Here is a 12,716-nt window from a genome sequence, read left to right on the forward strand (position 1 = left end):
TGTCAAAATTCTTGGCGAGATCTAGATAGGCTGTGTGAACCACCTTACCCTCGTCTACGGCTTTGGTGACTGCTTCAAAGAAGTCTATCAGGTTTAGGAGACATAATCTGCCTTTTACAAACCTGAACTGGGTGGGTCCAGAGTTTGGAGATTACCAATGTCTTTGTTTATAAGTTTCATGATGATATGTTCCATGGCCTTACAGACTAGGCTCATTAGGCAAATGGGGAGGTAGTTCCCAGGGTCCGTGGTGGCTCCTCCTTTATGGAGTGGGATAACCGTCACTGTGCACCATTCAGTGGGCACAAAGCCTGAGGTGAGGCTATGATTGAACATGGTGCTTAGGTGGGGTGCCAGTTCATTCTGTAGTTCATGTAGAATGCAGCCTGGGATGTTGTCATGTCCCATGGATGCTGTGTTCTTGGCTTTGGAGAGTGTGGTTTTTACCTGTGCAGCCATGATTACAGGAACTTTGCATTCTTCCGGTATAGAGATGGGCCCTTTAGGGGGTGAGCAGGGGTAAAGTTAGCACTGAACCTATCTGCCAGCATGTTTCAATATCAGTTGGTTCTGTATATTTAGTGCCATTGTGCTGTAACTCCGAGCAGACCTGAGTGTTGCCCTTGAGATTCTTGACATGGCTATAGAATGCTTTGTGGTTGTCTTTAGAATCAGTGGCAATTTTGTTTTCATAACTAGCTTTGGTGGATTTTATGAGGGATCTCAGCTTCTTACTCCAGTCATGGGATTTTACTCTTTTTTTGCAACAGTTTCTTTCTTCTGTTGTAGAGTTTGTTTATGGCAGGGGACCACCAGATTGGCTTCCTTTTTTTGGAGGATAGCATCTTGGTTCTGTTAGGGATAGCATGATCCATGCATTTGTGTAAGTGCTTATAAAGTGCATTTGTGTAGGATTCAGCAGTCACACCTCTATTGTCCATCTGCATGGGTGTCATGAAGTTTGCCACTTCTGTCTTAAGAAGCATGAAGTTGGCTTTGGAGACATTTTTTACGGTGGTTTCCCTAATTGGGGGTGGGGGCAGGATGTGGATGTCTAGGGTGATTAGCTTGTGGTCGGATCTGACCAATGAGAAACTGACCTCTGGTGTGGAACACTGGTCACCCATGTTGGTAATGACCATATCTAGGATATTATTGCCCCTGGTGGGGGTGTGGATAAGTTGATACAAGGCATTGGAATTTATGAATTCCAGAAAACGTTGAGCAAAAGAGTTGGTACATGAGTAGTTTTCCCAGTTAATGGTGGGATAGTTGAAATCACCCATTATTAGGATGTTGGGTTGTACCCTAATATTTTCCAGTGTATCAAGAAATGAGGAGTGGGAATCCTGGAACATGGTGGGTGATCTGTAGCGAGTTACAATTTGGATTGCAGTCTTGCCCAGAGTTAGTTGCACTTGAATAATCTCGGATGCCTTATGCTGAGCAACTAGCCTGGAGGTGTGGATATCCTTAATGAATATGGACATGCCTTCATCTTTAGTGTTTCGCTCCAGGTTAGGTGGCCGAACTGTGTGGTATGAATTATAGCCTAGTAATGCAGGGGTGCTCTCTGGAGCCTTGAACCAGGTCTCTGTCACTGCATAGATGCCGATGTTCTCCATTTCAAGGAGTGCCTTGAGTGAATGCATTTTGAGGTTTAGACTTCTAGCATTGAGTAGCATTATCTTCAGATTTTGCTTGCTTGTACCTGTTACAGTGGTGAATTTGTCATTTGAACCTTGCCTAAAAAGGCACTATAGGGGTGGCAAGAGCCTTATCCAGTATCCGGAATACCAAGGGTGATAGGTGCAGGCCATTTCTGGAAAAGCATCGTGGTCTGTTAATCATGTCATCCCAGGCAGACAGATACTGGATCCCCTTAGAATGACACCAGAAGCTTAGCCAATTTTTGAAGTCAATCATTTTGCCCTTGTACTGTGGTATCATAATAAATAAAAAGAAAATATACTGTCATAAATAAATCATGATAATAACAAGAAATCATACAAAGAACAATTTTTCTTTCATTATATACAAATATATTTCTTTCATTAATCATTTTTGTGTATAATGAAAGAAGAAAAGACATGCGTCTGGAGATTTTTTCCCCGGGCCTCCTCTGAAAATAGGGTCTGTCCTAGTCAGACTTTCCCAGTCTACAGATGTTAAAAAATATATATAAATAAATAAAATACAAATATTATCACATTGAAAAGCACTGTCATCAAGTGGCCAAAGGAAAAACTGCAAATATGAATGTTAAATATTACATCGTAAGCATTCATTTAAACCAGAACTAAACATGACTCGAATTAATTATCCATTGATGTTTCTACTTATCCAGAATTTCTTTCTATTGTGAACTGTTGGTGTGTCTACATAGCTCTATCAATACTGATGAATATAAAACATGATGTTTTATCAAAGGTTTATATAGAGCACTCCTATCTCTACTGTAACATAAATCGATTAGATGTAAGGAAATTTTCATTTTCTATGCATTTTGTCTGTCCTACATTAAAAGCCCTGTGGGAACAGACCACTTGATAAATGACCCATTGTGCAGTACATGCGATAACGTTTGATTTTAAAAACTCTGTCACTGTTGTCAGATGTAAAAAAAAATTGTCTTACTTCTAAATGTACAATAAGTACAATTCCCACAAGGAACGACCCGCTAGTTCACCCACAGCACTAACGATATTAAAATTGTATCTTTTATATTTAGACTAAAATTGTCCCAAATTTCTACCCCTTCTATAACACATGAAACAAGACTGTAACAAAAAAATAGCACTCCTCAAAAACATGCCACTGTTTCTGATCAATGGATTTAATTTTAAAAGTATTTGAACTTAAATCAATCTCAACTTTTTAACATCAAAAGATGAAGCTTAACTAGTCACCGCTGGTATTAAATTTTGTCCTTTCCTTAGCTGAAAAAAAAAGACCTGTTTAGGATAACCCCTAAGGATAAACGTTTCCTCAAGCAGCACACTCTCCTTATTAAACTCAGATTGCTCACTATAAATTCTCTTCCGATGTAACAACTAAGAATAAGGAATGTTGTTGTTATGAATAGGATGGCAACTGGAAAATAACATGAAAGAATGTTTAGTAAAGAATGTCCTAAACAGAGTAGTACTTAAACTCCCATCAGGAGTTTTACTCACAGAAACATCCAAACATTTCATGGTTGACTGACTATGACTGATAGAAAATGGCAAACCAAAATCATTGCTGTTTAAATACTTAAAGGAGAACTGCACCTGCAGACTGAAAAGACATGTTTATTTCATCAGGTATTGATGTTTTCTATATTTTAACACCACTTTTGGACTCTATATACTTTTTTTATATTTTTAAATGTAATTTCAGAGGCTGCCCACATGCAGTCCAGCATCTTGATTTTCTAGTCTACCTCTAGGTATCCCACAGTGCAGTGTTTGGCTTTAAAATACTACATCATAGCCTCTAACCTCCTGTCAGTGCATTGCCTTTACATGTGTTTTCATATACAGCCTGTTTTCTTTGTTTAATTATCATTTGTTACTTTTCAATGACAACTTAAAAAAGAAATAGGAACAATCACACAGAGCAGTATTATCAATGCCTGTTACTTCTTTTTCTTTCTAAAGTGGCCAATTTTCATTTGTTTTTTTATACCTTGTGTTTATGTAAATATCCCTTTCTGTTTTAATTCCAAGAAACCACTAATGGTGTTTCTGAATGCTCCCATGTCACTTAATACAGTGAAAGTAAAGTTGTTTATTATAAAGACATCTCAGTTCATATCCCTCAGACAACAGATGAAAGAACATGCACTGATTTGACAAATACTGCCTACCTTGGACAGAATGCATTACTTATCCACCTTGACTGCCTCCTGTATGGCAGCAGACCCTACCTTTACTAAATGACAGTGTTAAATACTGAATGCACAAAAGCCCACTCCTGGAATGGCTATCTTACCCAAGGTTACTATTATACATTTCTTGGCACTGAATTTTAGGCTGTGACTCTGGCACCAGTTAATAGTTTATATCAGGTCATCTTGGAGAGTATCTATGTCTTTGGGGGATTCTATGAATGTGTCTAGCTTGCAATCACCTGTGAACTTGGTCATCCAGAGGCCAGCGACACTAGGCTTTACTTCAGAGAAGAATTCATTTATTTATTTACTTATTTATTCATTTATGTAATATTTGTTTGCTGGAAAAGTCTGACTTGGAACAAAACCAATTTTCAGAAGAGGCCCAGGGGAAACACTCCAGATGCATGTCTTTGTAACGTGGGAGGAAACCAGTATACCCAGAGAAAACCCAGATGAACACAGGGAGGACATGCAGACTGAACACAGAAGGCACTCCAGCCAAGAATCGAACTGGAGGACCTCTTACTGTGAGGTGACAATGCTACCGCTGCACTAATGCACCATCCTGATGCCAGAAAGGAGCTGGCCTAGCACCAAGCACTTGCTGATTCTGCTAGTGACTGACTTTTTTGCAGACTTCTTGGGACTTATCTGTAAGCCAGCTGATTGTCTACTGGGTGATGCAGGAGTTTACACCTAATCTAATGAGGTTGTCTACAGTGCTCGAGTAGGTATGATGTATAATGCCTTGGCAGGTCAAGGTAGGCCATATGCACCATTTTGCCCTCATCCATTGCTTTAATGACTTTCTTAAAGTCCACCAAGTTGAGCAGGCATGACCTGCTCTTGACTAAATCAAGCTCGGTTAGGTGCAGGGTGTGAATGTTTTCAATGTTATTATTTATCACATCCTGAAAATTTTTTCTACAGCTATACATATGAGACTAGTCAGACGTATAAGTCGGTAGTTACCATGGTTGGTAGATGGCCTGCCCTTGTACAGAGAGATAACAGCTGCAGTCATGCAGTAATTTACATACATACACACACACATATATATATATATATATATATATATATACAGTACATACGATATTTCAAGCATTGGCCTTAATGCCCTTCTAGCCTGTCAATATACCAAAACGCTTGTTCCCATAATAAGTATCCAGGCTGTTCTTAAAAATATCTAAACTAGTACTTGCCTTAATGTAATTTGGTAGTCTGTTCCATGCATCAACTGCTCTTTCAGATAACTAATTTGTACAGTTCTCATTCCTATAGAATCTTCTACATAGGATGTCTGATGATTCTCTGCTACTTTTTGATAACCCCAAACATTTCCAGAGGTAGTTGTCTCTAAATGCCCTATATAACTGAATAAGATCTCCTCTTAGATATCTATAAGAGACACTGTACAAGTTCAGATATTTAAGTCTTTCATAATAACTTAAATTTTCACATCCATGAATGCCTTTGGTAAGATTCCACTGTACTCTTTCCAGTTTACTCATGCTTGTTTTCTTATGAGTTTTCCATATTGTTATTCCATATTCAAGTTTGGGCCTAATGTAACTAACAAACATTTCATCATTTCTGATTTCCTAGACTTTATAAATCTTTTTATACAACCTATAGTTCTATAACTATCATTAACCAATTGGTTGATATGATTAGAAAAACTCATAGTTGGATCTAACCATATACCCAGGTCCTTAAATGAGTCTACATTTTCAATCCCTGCATGCTGTATTAAATATTCACCTTTCAATTTATGTGTCCCAAATCTCATATGCTTAGTTTTTTTGTATTTATCAGCATATTATCCTCCTGTGCCCACACGGTCAATTTAGTCAAGTTGTTTTGCAGACATGTCTTATCTGTAACACATGTAATTGGTTTACCCAATTTCAGGTAATCTGCATGTAGACTATAGAACACCTCAGATGAAAAAGTTAGGTCTGAAAGATACAATTTAAACAAAGAAGGGCCTAGGACTGAGACTTGTGGGACACCCTGACTTCATTTCACCTGTCCAGTTGGTGTGTGATACTTGCCATGTCCTATTTGTAAGCCATGCAGCTATCCATCTTATCAAAAGTACATCAGTACCTAGTTGTTCTAATTTATTGATCACTGTTTTGTGTATGACCCTGTCAAATGCTGAAGTTACATCTATCTAAATTATATCACAGCACAATTTTACATTCACAGCTGTTATATTGTTATAGAACATCATGTTACATGTGGTAATAGCTCTGTTTTCAACATATGTATGCTGATATATGGTTTAAAGTCCCAACCTGTCCAATTCTGAAAATAACTTATCCAGTATTGCCTTCACCATTATTTTTCTATGACATGAAAGTAGACTTAAGGGTTTATATGACTCTGTGTTTGTCCTACTCCCCTGTCCCTTAAAGACAGGTTTAATAAGCGCATGTCTCCAATCTTGAGGAATCTCCCCATATTTATATAACCTAGTAAAAATAGGGGTCTATATTAAATACTTGAAGAGGCATTTCAGTGAACGCATCTTCATCAACACATACACAGCAAACACACAAGACTGCAAATGCTGGCATCAGTGATTTATTTCCCTGGGAAAGAAATCACTTGGCCATCCCTTTTAAGTTTGCCATTTTCTCCACTGTAATGTGATCTCGGAGTTGGTATATTTAGTTGGGGGTGTGTGGAGGGCACAGCCCCCCACTTTGTCAAGTTTGTAATGATGTGTTTATGTTTTGAGGCAAGCGATTTCTTTCCCAGGGAAAGAAATCGCTGATGTCAGCATTCGTGGTTTTGTGCGATCTCTGTGTATTTGTCGATGAAGAGGTGTTCGCTGAAATGCCTCTTCGGTTATATGATATAGACTCAATAATAGATGTAATGGTACTGAAAGTTATTGCTGAAGTATTCCCAGGTAATTATTACTAATTTTGTCTCCTCCATGTGCAATTCTTATTCAATATAATCTAATTTGATTCCAGTAACTGAGGTTACCTGAATGCCACTAGGACAAATTATCACCCTCTTTGTGCAGCCAAACTGTTCTACATACGATTTTGTAAGTATATCTATAATCTGTTATGTCTGAGTATAAATCTTATACTTTGCACACAGTTTATCAATTTGTATGTCTTTACTTCTTCCACATCGTATGTATCTATAAAAGGCTTTCCTATTATGCTGAATATCTTTATAAATTTTCTTCAATTTTTTCTTTATCTTGTCTCTCACTATGCTTAATTTGTTTGTCCAGCTTGTTTATTTTAGTTTTCAAAGTTGTAGTTCAAACTCTCTTCCATTTCTTACATTTTTGGCTTCTGACCTTAATCAGATATCTTGTTCTTATGGAAATATATCCCCCTGATGTTGTATGCCTAGATCCTGATGTTAAACATTTTTTTGATTTTTTTTTTGCACTCAAACAATTTCTCTTTCAAAACTTTCCACCTTAAATCTGCAGTTTTTCAACTGAACACATCATTCCAGTTAGTTTTACACAGCAGGAACGTCGGGAGGCATACGCACTGTACGCACTTCAGTACAGTTTTTGTGGAATGGGGTAGAATCTGGCAGACACTAGGACCCAGGAGAGAAAAACTTTAAGTTAAGAAAATAAATAAAATAAAGTGATAAAATAGCACATGCAAATGCCTTGGTTGAGACTGCATAGTAATTTGCAGCTCATTGAGCATTTGCATGATTAGCATTTTTTAGTTAATGAGTGATAATTGTCCAATTAGCACAGTCTGGAAGATAGGGAGAAAGGTTTGAAATTCAGCCGACGTCATGGTTCTTTGTTACAGCTTTCCTTTCATCCATGGAGAAGGTGACACGTCTGTAATGTCAGCGACTGCATTTTGCAGGTAAGGGATTTGTAAAGATGTTTTTTCTGTAAGACTTTAAACGTGGTTCAGCACATGCAGCCTTTTACAGAATTAATATATTCTGTACACTTTGTACCGGCTGGTGGCGCTGATTTGCTCCCAAAACGCGTTTTTTTTTTTTATCATTATTATTTCAGATCAGTTCCTCGAAAGTCTTGTAACTGTTGTGCACTTTCTGTTTTGGTCTCTCAACTGCTGTTCCCAGTATACAATACTTATTATCAGTTATTTAAATATATACAGTTTTGAGCTATAGGAGATGATGCCATGTGCAGTATCTTGTGTGAAAAATGATAGCTGAAATTCTCAGGCAGTTACTTTGGCTGCCCGACATTTGTGAACAGGAATTTTGTCAGGTCAGGGCCAGACACAAGACGTGATGTTTTGCACTGTAGTTAATATGCCAGGAACATACTTAGGTTAATGGTTATGAATGTGTCAAGTCTCTTGACATTTATGGACTGTACTGCACTTTTTATGTATTTATTTTTCATTTCCAAAACAGCCTTGGCAGAACAAAATATGAAAACTTTCATATAAGCTGAATTTATATACCCGTAGGAGCAATCGCATATATTATAAAGATTTCATAGTACGTATTGAAGGTTTCATGCTGCATTGACAGTAAACATGGATATAAAATTAATAATGGCGTAGTAAAAATTTGGAAAGGTGCATTCATACATATTGAGGAAGTTGCATAGTATGTGTTGCAGGTATACTAGTATCATTGCAGTGGCACTAAACACCGATGTGGACATACAAAAAAGATATCCCCTTATTTTATGCAGTGTTAAAATATTCTTCCAACGGTAAATCAGCCATAGCAGGGAGAGGGAAGAGGCAAAGATGAGATAGAATTGTATAACATTAAGACTGCAGTACGTTGTGAGGAAGAAAAAAAAAACAAAGGCTAAATGGAGGATTGGGTTTATGCAGGTGCCAGAGCAGTGGCTTGTAGTTATATTTTTAAGGTAGTCATTGTTCTAAATTATTTGTATGCAAATGTGGACAGAATAGTTTCTTCTCAAATGAAAAAGTGAAATATATTAAAACTATTCAGAAGCTCTTCTGCTTAAAATGAACTTTCATTTTTAAGTAAAGTATTTTTAGTGGACATTACTAATGTAAGATAAATGATTTATTTTTACTAACTACAAATATTTTGTTTAAGCTGATTAATGTCAGTCTCAGTAGAAGTGTGGCTAGGTATTGGAAGGTGTAGGGTGTATCCCAGGTTGGAATGTAAAGATGTATTATGGGGAATTGTTGGTTAAACACAGTCCAGTTCTAAAGTCTAGGGAACTTGTGTAGGAGTTCACTGCATGAGATTTTGCAGTTTATCATGTGCAAGGTTGGCTCCTGAAGTATGTTTTCTGTTGCCAGTACAGTCCACATGGATGAAGGCCACAGATATCCAGTCACAGTAGTTAACATGGGCATGTGCTAGTCCACTCTGCTTGATGTTGTGAATTTAGGGTTACCTGTGGGTGCTTCAGTTTCCTCCCGCATTCCAAAGACATGCAGTAGGTGAATTGGACACTCTAAATTGGCCATAAGTGTGAGTATGCATGCAAATGTATGATGTGGAAGACGTGCGGTAGCAGGGCTAGCCACTCAGCAGTGTAAACCTTGGCTCTAGATAATTGTCACAGGTGAAGTGACACCCCGACCCCATGTCTAAAAATAGGAAAATGGGGCTGTGAGTATGTGTGTGTGTGTGTATGTATATATATATATATGTGTGTGTGTGTGTGTGTGTGTGTGTGTGTGTGTATATGTATATATATATATATATATATATATATATATATATGTGTGTGTGTGTGTGTGTGTGGGTGTGTGTATATATATATATAGAGAGAGAGAGAGAGAGATACATATATACAATTTTTGCTGTGAAATTATAATGTTATATTAAGTGCCAAAGCAATAATATTTTTTTCTTGACATTAATGTCCAATAGTCTATAGGTTAAATAACATGTGCAGTAGGTATGCCTGTGCTGCCACATTGTTAATGACAGATGTCCATCAGGTGTAACAAACAAAATATATTCTCACAAATGCAGGCATTGCTGTTGATTCTGGCTATATGCTGAATGTTTTCAAAGAAATGTAGCACGTTTTCGCAGTCTGGAAAATTTTTTTTGTGTTTTTAACTGGTAATTTCTGAGCATTTTTAATTGACATCTGTTGCTTCCCGAATTTGTTTAGCAGCTTTTATATAGGGATCCTGACTTTAGTATCATAAAACTTGTTAAAACAAATATTTGGAATATGTATAGATTTTATACTGTTCATAGTTGTTTTTCTGGTTTATGCCAGCTACACAACATGGTTCATTGTTGCTTAAGTTTGTAATCTGCTGCACTGCAGATCTTCTATACTTTTATTTAGTTATTTTGCTAATGAGGTAGTCTATTGAGCAAATCCTTTTTCACAGTGTTTTTTATTTCTCTATATTTCAATCTGTTTCATATATGACACTATTTATAGAGATAACATATTACAGTATTGAAAACAAGTTCATGAACATTGGCAGTGTATCACTTTTTATTATCCATATTATATAGTCAAAGTTAACAAATATTAATTTGTTAATATAGAAATTTGAGCATACACGGGAGATCTTGTTCTGTTAAAACTATAGCATTCAGGAGAATTATTCTAAAGCTAGGAGTGTTGTGATTTAACAGACTGCCTCGAGCTTATAACACTTAAATGGAGCACTCATTTTATTCTATCATAGTGTAAACTAACTGTAAACTTATTTTTGTGAAGCATTTTGTATATTTTTCCTTAGTGTGGTTGATATAGTGTTATAAAATGCTTTTTTTACTGTGTTTTTTCTGTAAAAAAAATTTACTGGCAATTGCTCCTCATCTTCCCTGGGAAAGGGACACCGTCTGACCATGGAACAGACTAATAATCCCTCAGTCAATCCTCCTCCTCCTTCTAGCCACAAAAAAGAAAAAGTTACACAAACAGCCATTGTAACCATAGCAGGCTAGCAATTTGCCTCAGAAACAGGTGGGTGACTCTGCTGTGGCCATTTGTTGTACCGCAGATGACTCATCTTTTATCCTGGATTCCTCTGGTGTAGCATTTACAGCCAATATGGACCAGAGGTTTGCCACATCCTCTGCAGCTGCTGGAGCCCTCTCAGTGACCAAGGGAGAGCCACTGTTGTTGGTCCTGGGGGACGGAACAGGGAAGGCTTTCCTGTTGTGTCAGAATGTCCTGGGGAAGCAACTGCTGCCGTTAGTAGCATGGCTGCCCCATTTTGCCCAGTCCAAAAAAAAAAAAAAAAAAAAAGAAAACCAAGCATTTATGTAACCCTCCTCAAATTTCTTTGGACAGAGTAGTTTATTATGTATAGCTCAGAGCTTAACTTGGGCAATTGCTCCTTCTTGTAAAGTAGTTTTTGTTAAAAGAAGGGGGGATTCCTCTTTTCCTTAAGAGATTCAAGATTCTGAATCTGAGCAGGAAGATGCAGGGAGAGATACAGTGCGTTTTCCTCAGATTTCTAATGCAAACTCAGAGGAGAATTCAGTCTCTAATTTGTCCTGTGGGGGGTTTCCCTGTCTCTGAGACTATTGCTAGAGTGTTCCAGTGTTTTCAGTGGGAGAACATTGTGGTTTCTCAATTCCTCATAAAATACTATGAGTTGTTACAGAAGGACTTTCTAGAGTTTACACCATTCCTCCTGTTCTGTCTGCTCTTGGGGATATGTGTGTTACTTCCTGCAATTTTCTTGATAGTCAGTCAGCTACCCCTAAAAAGCAAATAGGATGTATAAAGTTCCCTAGTCTTTTCAATTTTATACACCATTTCCAAACCTGGACAAGCCGAGCAGCTATAGCTTTAGTTGATTTCACTGATGCTAAGCATTTAGTTAATTCCAATCCTACTCTTTCTAATAAGGATGGGACAATTATTGATAGGTATGTGGAAAAAGTGTATACTTCAGCAACTTTGATTTTCAAAATTTTTAATTGCCAGGAGCATTTGTTAAAAGTTTGTTTTGACAAATTGTGAAAGTATGAGGAATGCTTTATCTGCAGTTTCTTCTTGTGAGGATAAATCTGCTTTAAATAACTTACGTTTCTTCTGTTGCACAAGTCACTACTCATTGTTTGCAGTGTGTGTATGACTCTGTTGATATTTCTTCCAGAGTTGAGTACCACTGGTACTGTTTTAAGGAAGTTTACATGGCTGCATTCTCAGAACCTCCCTGATTTTGATAAAATTGAGATTTTAAATTCTCCATTCGATAGAAATTTAGTCTTTGGCTTGTCTGCTACAGAGATGATCAAAAGGTGTGATGAAAGGAGCAAGCTGATCCAGGGACTCTTAAGGTTTTTCAGAGCTTCTTTTCCAAATTATACAAGGGATTTTCTATCTTCTCATCCATTTTTGGCAACAACTGATGAAATAATCTTGACAGCATTCTCTTGTTGCCTACCGAGGGAACTCCAACAGCTGCAGAGGGTGTGGTTAACCCCTGGTCAATAGTGGTTGCAGGTGCTACACCAGAGGGATCTGGGGTAAAAGATGAGTGGTCTGACGTACAACAAATGGCCACAGCAGAGGCACCCATCTATGTCTGCAGCAAAATGTAATGACATTTAAGAAGAAATGGCAAGGGGAATCCAAATAAAAGTCTTGAATCTCCCAAAGCCAAGGACAGTCCAGCGGGTTTGGTTCAAGAGACCTTGTGACCCCCTCACACTCAGGGCCCTTTTTTTCCCAGAAAGTCTGAATCTCTGTTTTTCTCTTTGGCAACAGATTCTTTCAGACAAATGGGTTCTGAAAATCATTCAAAGTCACACAGATGCCAGTAGGAGGAAATTCATCCTTTCCAGGGCATCTTACCTTTTTTCCCATATTCTCTTTTGTTTCCACCTGTTCTTCATCTCATCCCTATTCATCCAGCCTTCAGATGGT

The sequence above is a fragment of the Protopterus annectens genome, chromosome 10.part0 (assembly GCF_019279795.1).
Source record: "Protopterus annectens isolate FY-2018-M chromosome 10.part0, PAN1.0, whole genome shotgun sequence".
Taxonomy (NCBI): Eukaryota; Metazoa; Chordata; order Ceratodontiformes; family Protopteridae; genus Protopterus; species Protopterus annectens.